Consider the following 10,000-nt stretch of genomic DNA (forward strand, 5'->3'; position numbering starts at 1 on the left):
AACACATTGCAATATCCAATCTCCCTGGGCACAACCATTAGTCATGGTGAGGTTTTTTTCTGTTTGTGTGAATATTTCTGAAACTACCGATTGATGACTGTGTCTGCAGAGCAATTCCACCATCATTCCATGAGAGCGTTTTCAGAGTCATAATCCCCTCATTACGCATGTACAATATAGTTCATCATATTTAGAAACCTATTTACCTAACTAATAATAATTGATAGTGTCAAAGCGTGCGCTATCCAGGGAATGGCTAATGAGACAAAAGAAAGGGGGAGCGTGGTGTCTGACTCCTCTCATGGATCACGGTTCTAACTTTGATGTATTGGGTTAAGTGCTGGGGAGACTTCTTGTTTTGCATTTATGATCATTAGCACCACGATGAGCTGAATACTGAGGAGCTGTGGGGGAGGGGTAGAGGTAGGGGTAGAGGTAGGGGTAGAGGGGAGGTAGGGGTAGAGGTAGGGGTAGAGGTAGAGGTAGGGCTAGAGGTAGAGGTAGGGGTAGGGGTAGGGGTAGGGTTAGAGGTACAGGTGAATATGTAGAGGTAGATTTAGGGGTAGCTGTAGAGGTAGGGGTAGATGTAGGGGTAGAGGTAGGGGTAGATGTAGAGGTAGGGGGAGATGTAGGGGTAGAGGTAGGGGTAGATGTAGGGGTAGATGTAGGGGTAGTTGTAGGGGTAGATGTAGGGGTAGAGGTAGGGGTAGTTGTAGGGGTAGAGGTAGGGGTAGATGTAGGGGTAGGGGTAGATGTAGGGGTAGAGGTAGGGGTAGATGTAGGGTTAGAGGTAGGGGTAGAGGTAGGGCTAGAGGTAGTGTGGAGGTAGATGTAGAGGTAGAGGTAGATGTAAATGTAGAGGTAGAGGTAAATTTTGAGGTAACGGAAGAGGTAGAGGTAGATGTAGAGGTAGAGGTATATGTAGGGGTAGCGGTAGGGGTAGATGTAGGTGTAGATGTAGGTGTAGATGTAGGGGTAGAGGCAGGGGTAGATATAGGGGTAGAGGTAGGGGTGGAGGTAAATGTAGATGTAGAGGTAGAGGTAGATGTAGAGGTAGAGGTAGAGGTAGATTTAGAGGTAACGGTAGATGTAGAGGTAGGTGTAGATGTAGGGGTAGATGTAAGGGTAGATGTAGGGTTAGAGGTAGGGGTAGAGGTAGGGCTAGAGGTAGGGTGGAGGTAGATGTATATGTAGAGGTAGATGTAAATGTGGAGGTAGAGGTAGATGTAGAGGTAGAGGTAGAGGTAGAGGTAGGGGTAGAGGTAGATTTAGAGGTAACGGTAGAGGTAGAGGTAGATGTAGGTGTAGATGTAGGGGTAGAGGTAGGGGTGGAGGTAAATGTAGATGTAGAGGTAGAGGTAGATGTAGAGGTAGGGGTAGAGGTAGGGGTAGGTGTAGATGTAGAGGTAGATGTAGAGGTAGAGGTAGAGGTAGATGTAGATGTAGAGGTAGATGTAGAGGTAGATGTAGAGGTAGAGGTAGAGGTAGATGTAGAGGTAGATGTAGAGGTAGATGTAGATGTAGAGGTAGATGTAGAGGTAAATGTAGAGGTAGAGGTAGGTGTAGGTGTAGATGTAGAGGTAAATGTAGATGTAGAGGTAGAGGTAGATGTAGGGGTAGATTTAGAGGTAACGGTAGAGGTAGCTGTAGAGGTAGATGTAGAGGTAGAGGTAGGTGTAGATGTAGAGGTAGATGTAGAGGTAGATGTAGAGGTAGATGTAGAGGTAGGTGTAGATGTAGGGGTAGAGGTAGGGGTGGAGGTAAATGTAGATGTAGAGGTAGAGGTAGAGGTAGATGTAGAGGTAGGGGTAGAGGTAGGTGGTAGGTGTAGATGTAGAGGTAGATGTAGAGGTAGAGGTAGATGTAGAGGTAGATGTAGAGGTAGAGGTAGGTGTAGATGTAGAGGTAAATGTAGATGTAGAGGTAGGGGTAGAGGTAGATTTAGAGGTAGCGGTAGAGGTAGCTGTAGAGGTAGATGTAGAGGCAGAGGTAGATATAGGGGTAGAGGTAGAGGTAGGGGTAGATATAGGGGTAGAGGTAGAGGTACATGTAGAGGTGGAGGTAGGGGTATATGTAGGGGTAGCGGTAGGGGTAGATGTAGGTGTAGATGTAGGGGTAGATATAGGGGTAGAGGTAGGGGTAGAGGTAAATGTAGATGTAGAGGTAGAGGTAGAGGTAGATGTAGAGGTAGGGGTAGAGGTAGATTTAGAGGTAACGGTAGAGGTAGATGTAGAGGTAGAGGTAGATGTAGGTGTAGATGTAGGGGTAGAGGTAGGGGTAGAGGTAGGGGTGGAGGTAAATGTAGAGGTAGAGGTAGAGGTAGATGTAGAGGTAGGGGTAGTGGTAGGGGTAGGGGTAGGTGTAGATGTAGAGGTAGATGTAGAGGTAGATGTAGAGGTAGAGGTAGGTGTAGATGTAGAGGTAAATGTAGATGTAGAGGTTGAGGAGATGTAGAGGTAGATTTAGAGGTAACGGTAGAGGTAGATGTAGAGGTAGGGGTGGAGGTAAATGTAGATGTAGAGGTAGAGGTAGATGTAGAGGTAGGGGTAGAGGTAGGGGTAGATGTAGAGGTAGATGTAGAGGTAGATGTAGATGTAGAGGTAGATGTAGAGGTAGAGGTAGAGGTAGGTGTAGGTGTAGATGTAGAGGTAAATGTAGATGTAGATGTAGAGGTAGATGTAGAGGTAGATGTAGAGGTAGATGTAGAGGTAGAGGTAGGTGTAGATTTTGGGGTAGAGGTAGGGGTAGACGTAGGGGTGGAGGTAAATGTAGATGTAGAGGTAGAGGTAGATGTAGAGGTAGGGGTAGAGGTAGGTGGTAGATGTAGAGGTAGAGGTAGATGTAGAGGTAGATGTAGAGGTAGATGTAGAGGTAGAGGTAGAGGTAGGTGTAGATGTAGAGGTAAATGTAGATGTAGAGGTAGAGGTAGATGTAGAGGTAGGGGTAGAGGTAGATTTAGAGGTAACGGTAGAGGTAGCTGTAGAGGTAGATGTAGAGGCAGAGGTAGATATAGGGGTAGAGGTAGGGGTAGATATAGGGGTAGAGGTAGAGGTAGATGTAGAGGTAGGGGTATATGTAGGGGTAGCGGTAGGGGTAGATGTAGGTGTAGATGTAGGGGTAGATATAGGGGTAGAGGTAGGGGTAGAGGTAAATGTAGATGTAGAGGTAGAGGTAGATGTATAGGTAGGGGTGGAGGTAGATTTAGAGGTAACGGTAGAGGTAGATGTAGAGGTAGAGGTAGATGTAGGTGTAGATGTAGAGGTAGATGTAGAGGTAGGGGTAGAGGTAGGGGTAGAGGTGGGGGTGGAGGTAAATGTAGAGGTAGAGGTAGAGGTAGATGTAGAGGTAGGGGTAGTGGTAGGGGTAGGTGTAGATGTAGAGGTAGATGTAGATGTAGAGGTAGATGTAGAGGTAGAGGTAGGTGTAGATGTAGAGGTAAATGTAGATGTAGAGGTTGAGGTAGATGTAGAGGTAGGGGTAGAGGTAGATTTAGAGGTAACGGTAGATGTAGAGGTAGAGGTAGATGTAGAGGTAGATGTAGAGGTAGATGTAGAGGTAGAAGTAGAGGTAGATGTAGAGGTAGATGTAGATGTAGATGTAGAGGTAGAGGTAGAGGTAGATGTAGATGTAGATGTAGATGTAGAGGTAGATGTAGAGGTAGATGTAGATGTAGAGGTAGGGGTAGATATAGGTGTAGAGGTAGAGGTAGATGTAGAGGTAGATGTAGAGGTAGATGTAGAGGTAGATGTAGAGGTAGAGGTAGATGTAGATGTAGAGGTAGGGGTAGATATAGGTGTAGAGGTAGGGTAGATATAGGGGTAGAGCTAGGGATAGCTGTAGAGGTAGATGTAGAGGTAGATGTAGAGGGTAGAGGTAGACGTAGAGGTAGAGGTAGATGTAGATGTAGAGGTACAGGTAGGGGTAGATATAGGGGTAGAGGTAGAGGTAGAGGTAGAGGTAGATGTAGATGTAGAGGTAGAGGTAGAGGTAGAGGTAGATGTAGAGGTAGAGGTAGAGGTAGGTGTAGATATAGGGGTAGAGGTAGGGGTAGATATAGAGGTAGAGGTAGGGGTAGCTGTAGAGGTAGAGGTAGATATAGGGGTAGAGGTAGAGGTAGGGGTAGATATAGGGGTAGAGGTAGGGGTAGCTGTAGAGGTAGAGGTAGATATAGGGGTAGAGGTAGGGGTAGAGGTAGGGGTGGAGGTCGAGGTGAGGGATGGAGGGGCGTTGCTAATGGTTTTCATTCTTACTCCAGAGAAGACGGCTTGCTATGTTTGTATAAACATGTTAGAAACGTAACATGAGAAATTAATGTATGATACTCATACAACACAAAGCAACTACAGTGTCATTAATTGGCCAGTGCAATTATTTCGAGATTGTGGTTATGGCCTGTGTCCTGCACTTAACCTTGCATACGGAAATGAGGAGGAAAACATGATTCTGAAAAGTAAAGGCTGAGTTTTCTGAAATGGAGTGGTTGATTGTCCTCTCCCTGACAGCATCCTGCAGCTGTCACTTCAGTCCCTCCTCTGAATCTCTCTCTTCGCTGCATGTCTTTTTAACTCGTCTTCGTCAGGCTTTTTCTCCACATTTATCTCCAGTCTCCCATAATATTCAGACAGCGATGTCTTGTATGGCTATTATTGGAAACGGGGGTTGTCTTCAGAAGATGGCACAAACGTGTTGAGTGGTCCCTAGGGCTCCATTTCATATCAAGGTTAACTCAAAGTGATTAGGATAAACAGCAGCCTAGTTGCCATGGGGATGAGTGAGGAGAGCTGGTGCTGTAGTATGGAGGAGCTTGATAAGCCTACTGTGTGAGACTGGGACCTGATGTGTCTGTATCACTGTTTACACCAAGGCTATTCACGCTGCTCATAACCTGTACATAGTAGGTAGGGGTCAGCGTTAATAGGCTCTATTTTGGTTTGTTATTGTGATGTAAGCAAACACATAGTCCTTACGCAATCAAAGAGTAATTAAAACATATGCGAATATTAATACATTTAATGAAACGACCAGTCAAATGATGTATTCTATCAACTCATCAACTTGGAGAGACATGATATGGATCTATGTGGTGCGTAATGTAAAAGTCAAAAGATCATGAACATGATAGTTGTGCATGGATGATGTTAATACACTGTTGGACTTTGGTAGCAATCGTACTGTATGTACAGTAGAATGTGGTTAACGACTAACCATCTGTTTGTTGTTGCTATGATACTTTTCATATAGGGCTCCCGAGTAGCGCAGCGGTCTAAGGCACTGCATCTCAGTGCTAGAGGCGTCACTACAGACCCTGGTTTGATTCCAGGCTGTATCACAACCGGCCGTGATTGGGAGTCCAATAAGGCGACGCACAATTAACCCAGCATTGTCTGAGTTAGGGTTTGGCCAGGGTAGGCCGTCATTGTAAATAAGAATTTGTTCTTAACTGACTTGCCTAGTTAAATAAAGGTTAAATCAAATATAAAATAGGAGCAGCCGGCTCGGGATCAGAGTCAGGAAATGGTCTATCATCCCTGTCTCTGAGACATGCCTCTAACCCAGAGATTTGTCCTCCTCCACCTATTTACAGTGACAGATTCAGTTATGTGTAATCTGAACATCAGAATAAATAGGTTATCCTAAAGTATGTGCAAACCCATAATCAGCGGTGGAAAAAGGACCAAATTGTCATACTTGAGTAAAGATACCTTAATAGAAAATGACTCAAGTAAAAGTGAAAGTCACCTAGTAAAATACTATTTGAGAAAAAAATCTAAAAGTGGTTTTAAATATATTTAGGTATTGATTGTAAATATAAGTGCAAAAATATACTTAAGTATCAAAAGTAAATGTAATTTGAAATTAATTATATATAATAAACAAGAAGGCAAAATTTGTCATTTAAAAAAAATGTATTTTATGGAGTGCGCCAGGGGCCAGGGGCCAGGGGTCAGGGGTCAGGGGCCAGGGGTCAGGGGTCAGGGGTCAGGGGACAGGGGTCAGGGGACAGGGGTCAGGGAAACACTCCACCACTCAGACATTATTTACAAACAAAGCATTTGTGTTTAGTGAGTCCGCCAGAACAGAGGCAGTAGGGATGACCAGGAATGTTCTCTTGAAAAGTGTGTGAATTGGGCCATTTTCCTGTCCTGCTAAGCATTCAAAACGTAACGAGTACTTTGGGTGTCAGGGAAAATGTATGGGGTAAAAAGTACATAATTTTCTTTAGGAATATAGCTAAGAAAAAGTACAAGTTGTGAAAAATATAAATAGTAAGTAAAGTACAAATACGCCAAAAAGCGACTTAAGTAGTCCTTTAAAGTACTTTAAAGCCCAGAATCTCAATCTACCGCTCCCCGGTATCATCCTAGTCTCCTCACCCCGGAGCCCTGGAGCCCTGTCCTCTCTGGTATCATCCCAGTCTCCCCACCCTGGAGCCCAGTCCTCTCTGGTATCATCCCAGTCTCCCCACCCTGGAGCCCAGTCATCTCTGGTATCATCCCAGTCTCCCCACCCTGGAGCCCTGGAGCCCAGTCCTCTCTGGTATCATCCCAGTCTCTCCACCCTGGAGCCCAGTCCTCTCTGGTATCATCCCAGTCTCCCCACCCTGGAGCCCAGTCCTTACTGATATCATCCCAGTCTCCCCACCCTGGAGCCCAGTCCTCTCTGGTATCATCCCAGTCTCCCCACCCTGGAGCCCAGTCCTCTCTGGTATCATCCCAGTCTCCCCAGCCTGGAGCTCTGGAGCCCTCCCCAGTATCATCCCAGTCTCCCCACCCTGGAGCCCGTCCTCTCTGGTATCATCACAGTCTCCCCACCCTGGAGCCCTGGAACCCTCCCCAGTATCATCCCAGTCTTCCCACCCTGGAGCCCTGGAACCCTCCCCAGTATCATCCCAGTCTCCCCACCCTGGAGCTCAGTCCTCCCCGGTGACACCCATCCCTAGCAACACCCCGGCAACACACTAATTAATGAGCTCTAGAACCAGCCTATCATCACAGCCGCCCATTATCCACACAGCAACCATGATAATTTGACTTAGGTAAGCACTAATTTCACGTAATTTAAAAGGCAATTACTAAAAAATATAAAATTCTGATAGGCAGAAGGATTAGGGGTAAATGGTGATACCACGAGGAGCCAGCCTTTATAGGGCATGGTTCTGTTGTGTTGTGGGCCAGGAGAGGCCTCCACTTGACAGGATACATAATCACACTAATACCCCCACATTTTACATCTCCCACTGATGTGCTACATTTAATTAAAGTAGGAGGGGGTGTGACGAATGAACACCTAATTGGAAAGTACCTTTTGAACACTCTCTCCTTGCCCTAGACCCATATGTGTTGAGACATGGGGTCAATTAGACTGTAAAAAGAACATCCTGGTTCAGAAATGTAATTTTGAACAGTTGCATATATATATCTGTAATGTTTCATGTAACTGGGTCATGTTGACTTTAAATGAAAAGCAATATTTAACAGATGTGTAATTTAATTGCTGCGTAGGCAATCTTTCTTGAAAATCCTGTATAATCCTGCAATCTTCTAAAGATAATGATATTGCGTTTGAATTAGCATGGTATAATAATGTCAGGATGGAATGTTCCAGTATGTGTTGTTGGTATCATCAAGAACACTTTAATCTTATGTCATGCAGTGTAGAAGTAAACAAAGGCATCATGAATAAATAATAAAAGAGAAGCATCGTCAGATTATGATGTTCTTCACATTGAAATCAGATTAGTTAAAGTATTTTTGTTCAAATCTTATCATCTATACACATCTTTAGCGTACATGTGTTAGCAATGTAACAGTAGGCAATGGGAGAGAGTCTTCTCTCTCACGCCAGAGGATTTTCCTGATTACTATGGATGCAGTACACATTGCCTCCAGTAGATGGGGGATCCTAATTCTCTCCTCTTTGTATTCCTCTGACTCCCTGACAGGGGAGGTTTGCTAAAAACAGAAAACAATTGAGTAGGAGGCTGTCAGTACTGACGGAGCTTCCACAATACTTTTTAACATACGCCTGCCTTGATGTGTTTAGAACGCAGACATGTGAGAGCATTTTCCATCCAGCTCCACCTCACCTGCAGGGAGAGAAGGCAGGTTTCTGCCCACAACAATATTAGATATGTTGGGAAATATGGGTGGCTGGCCTATTTCTTCTGTTGTGGAACCATTAATGCTTCATCATCTGATTATGTTGAAGTTAATGAAAATGCTAATCTCCCATACTGAGAGAGAGAGAGAGAGAGAGAGAGAGAGAGAGAGAGAGAGAGAGAGAGAGAGAGAGAGAGAGAGAGAGAGAGAGAGAGAGAGAGAAGCACCGTTGTAAATATCAAAATCAAGTAAAAATACATTTTAATAGTCACATTTAATAGTAGCAAGTAATTGAAGAGCAGCAGTAAAATAAGAATTGCAAGACTATATATAGGGGGGAACTGGTACAGAGTCAATGTGCGGGGGCACATAAAGTGGCTATGCATAAAGTGACTATGCATAGATGATAGCAACAGAGTAGCAGCGATGTAGAAGAGGGGGAGGGGGGAGGTAATGTAAATAGTCTGGATAGCCAATTGATTAGATGTTCAGGAGTCTTATGGCTTGGGGGTAGAAGCTGTTTACAAGCCTCTTGGACCTAGACTTGGCGCTCCGGTACCGCTTACCATGCAGTAGCAGAAAGAACAGTCTATGACTAGGGTGGCTGGAGTCTTTGAAAATGATTAGGGCCTTCCTCTGACACCACCTGGTTTAGAGGTCCTGGATGGCAGGAAGCTTGGCCCTGGTGATGTACTGGGCCGTACGCACTACCCTCTGTAGTGACTTGCGGTCGGAGGCCGAGCAATTGCCATACCAGGCAGTGATGCAACCAGTCAGGATGCTCTCGATGGTGCAGCTGTAGAACCTTTTGAGGATCTGAGGACCCATGCCAAATCTTTTCAGTCTCCTAAGGGGGAATAGATTTTGTTGTTCCCTTTTCACGACTGTCTTGTTGTGCTTGGACCATGTTAGTTTGTTGGTGATGTGGACACCAAGGAACTTGAAGCTCTCAACCTGCTCCACTGCAACCCCGGCGATGAGAATGGGGGCGGACTCGGTCCTCTTTTTCCTGTAGTCCACAATCATCTCCTTTGTCTTGATCACGTTGAGGGAGAGGTTGTTGTCCTGCACCCATGGCCAGGTCTCTGACCTCCTCCTATAGGCTGTCTCGTCGTTGTCTATGATCAGGGCTACCACTGTTGTGTCATCTGCAAACTTAATGAAAGTTTTGGAGTCATGCCTGGCCATGCAGTCATGGATGAGCAGGGAGTACAGGAGGGGACTGAGCATGCACCCCTGAGGGGCCCCTGTGTTGAGCATCAGCGTGGCGGATGTGTTGTTACCTATCCTTACCCCAAAAGTTCACTTGCTTTTGGCACTGTTAACATATGTTTCCCATGCCAATTAAGCTCTTAAATTGAATTTATTTGAATTGAGAGAGAGAGAGAATATATAAAGAGCACCTTGAGACGAACTAAGCATGTCCTACCTATTTATTCCCCCTTTGACGTTGCTCTGCTGGGTAGTGGAAGTGACATCTCTTCCTATAGTAGGACTATTTGTGACCCACCTCCTTGACTCAGGTTTATGTAGCAACATTTTAAATAGTTGTTTTTATACGTATATACAGACGGAATACAAGTTTGTTATTAAGGAATATGAAAGTTCACATGTTCCAGAAGGCATTTCTGCCCCAAAAACGCATTTTACTTTCAAACGCGTCTCTTGTGAAGTAGTGACGTGTGACATACGTCTAGCTTCCTGAAAAGGGTCACATGTGGGGAGATATTCATGGATTGCGGAGGTATTCTTTTCTGTCCTAATTCAGCCTTCTGTAGGTTATGGGGAAAGGGATTAGAATGGATCCTGTGAGGAAATAATGTAACTGCTTAACTCACTCTACTTACAGGCTTATAGTGCTATTCCTTAAAGTGTGTGGAGTTTTGGAAATGTAATCACTA

Source organism: Oncorhynchus kisutch, linkage group LG18 (assembly GCF_002021735.2).
Source record: "Oncorhynchus kisutch isolate 150728-3 linkage group LG18, Okis_V2, whole genome shotgun sequence".
NCBI classification, from domain to species: domain Eukaryota; kingdom Metazoa; phylum Chordata; class Actinopteri; order Salmoniformes; family Salmonidae; genus Oncorhynchus; species Oncorhynchus kisutch.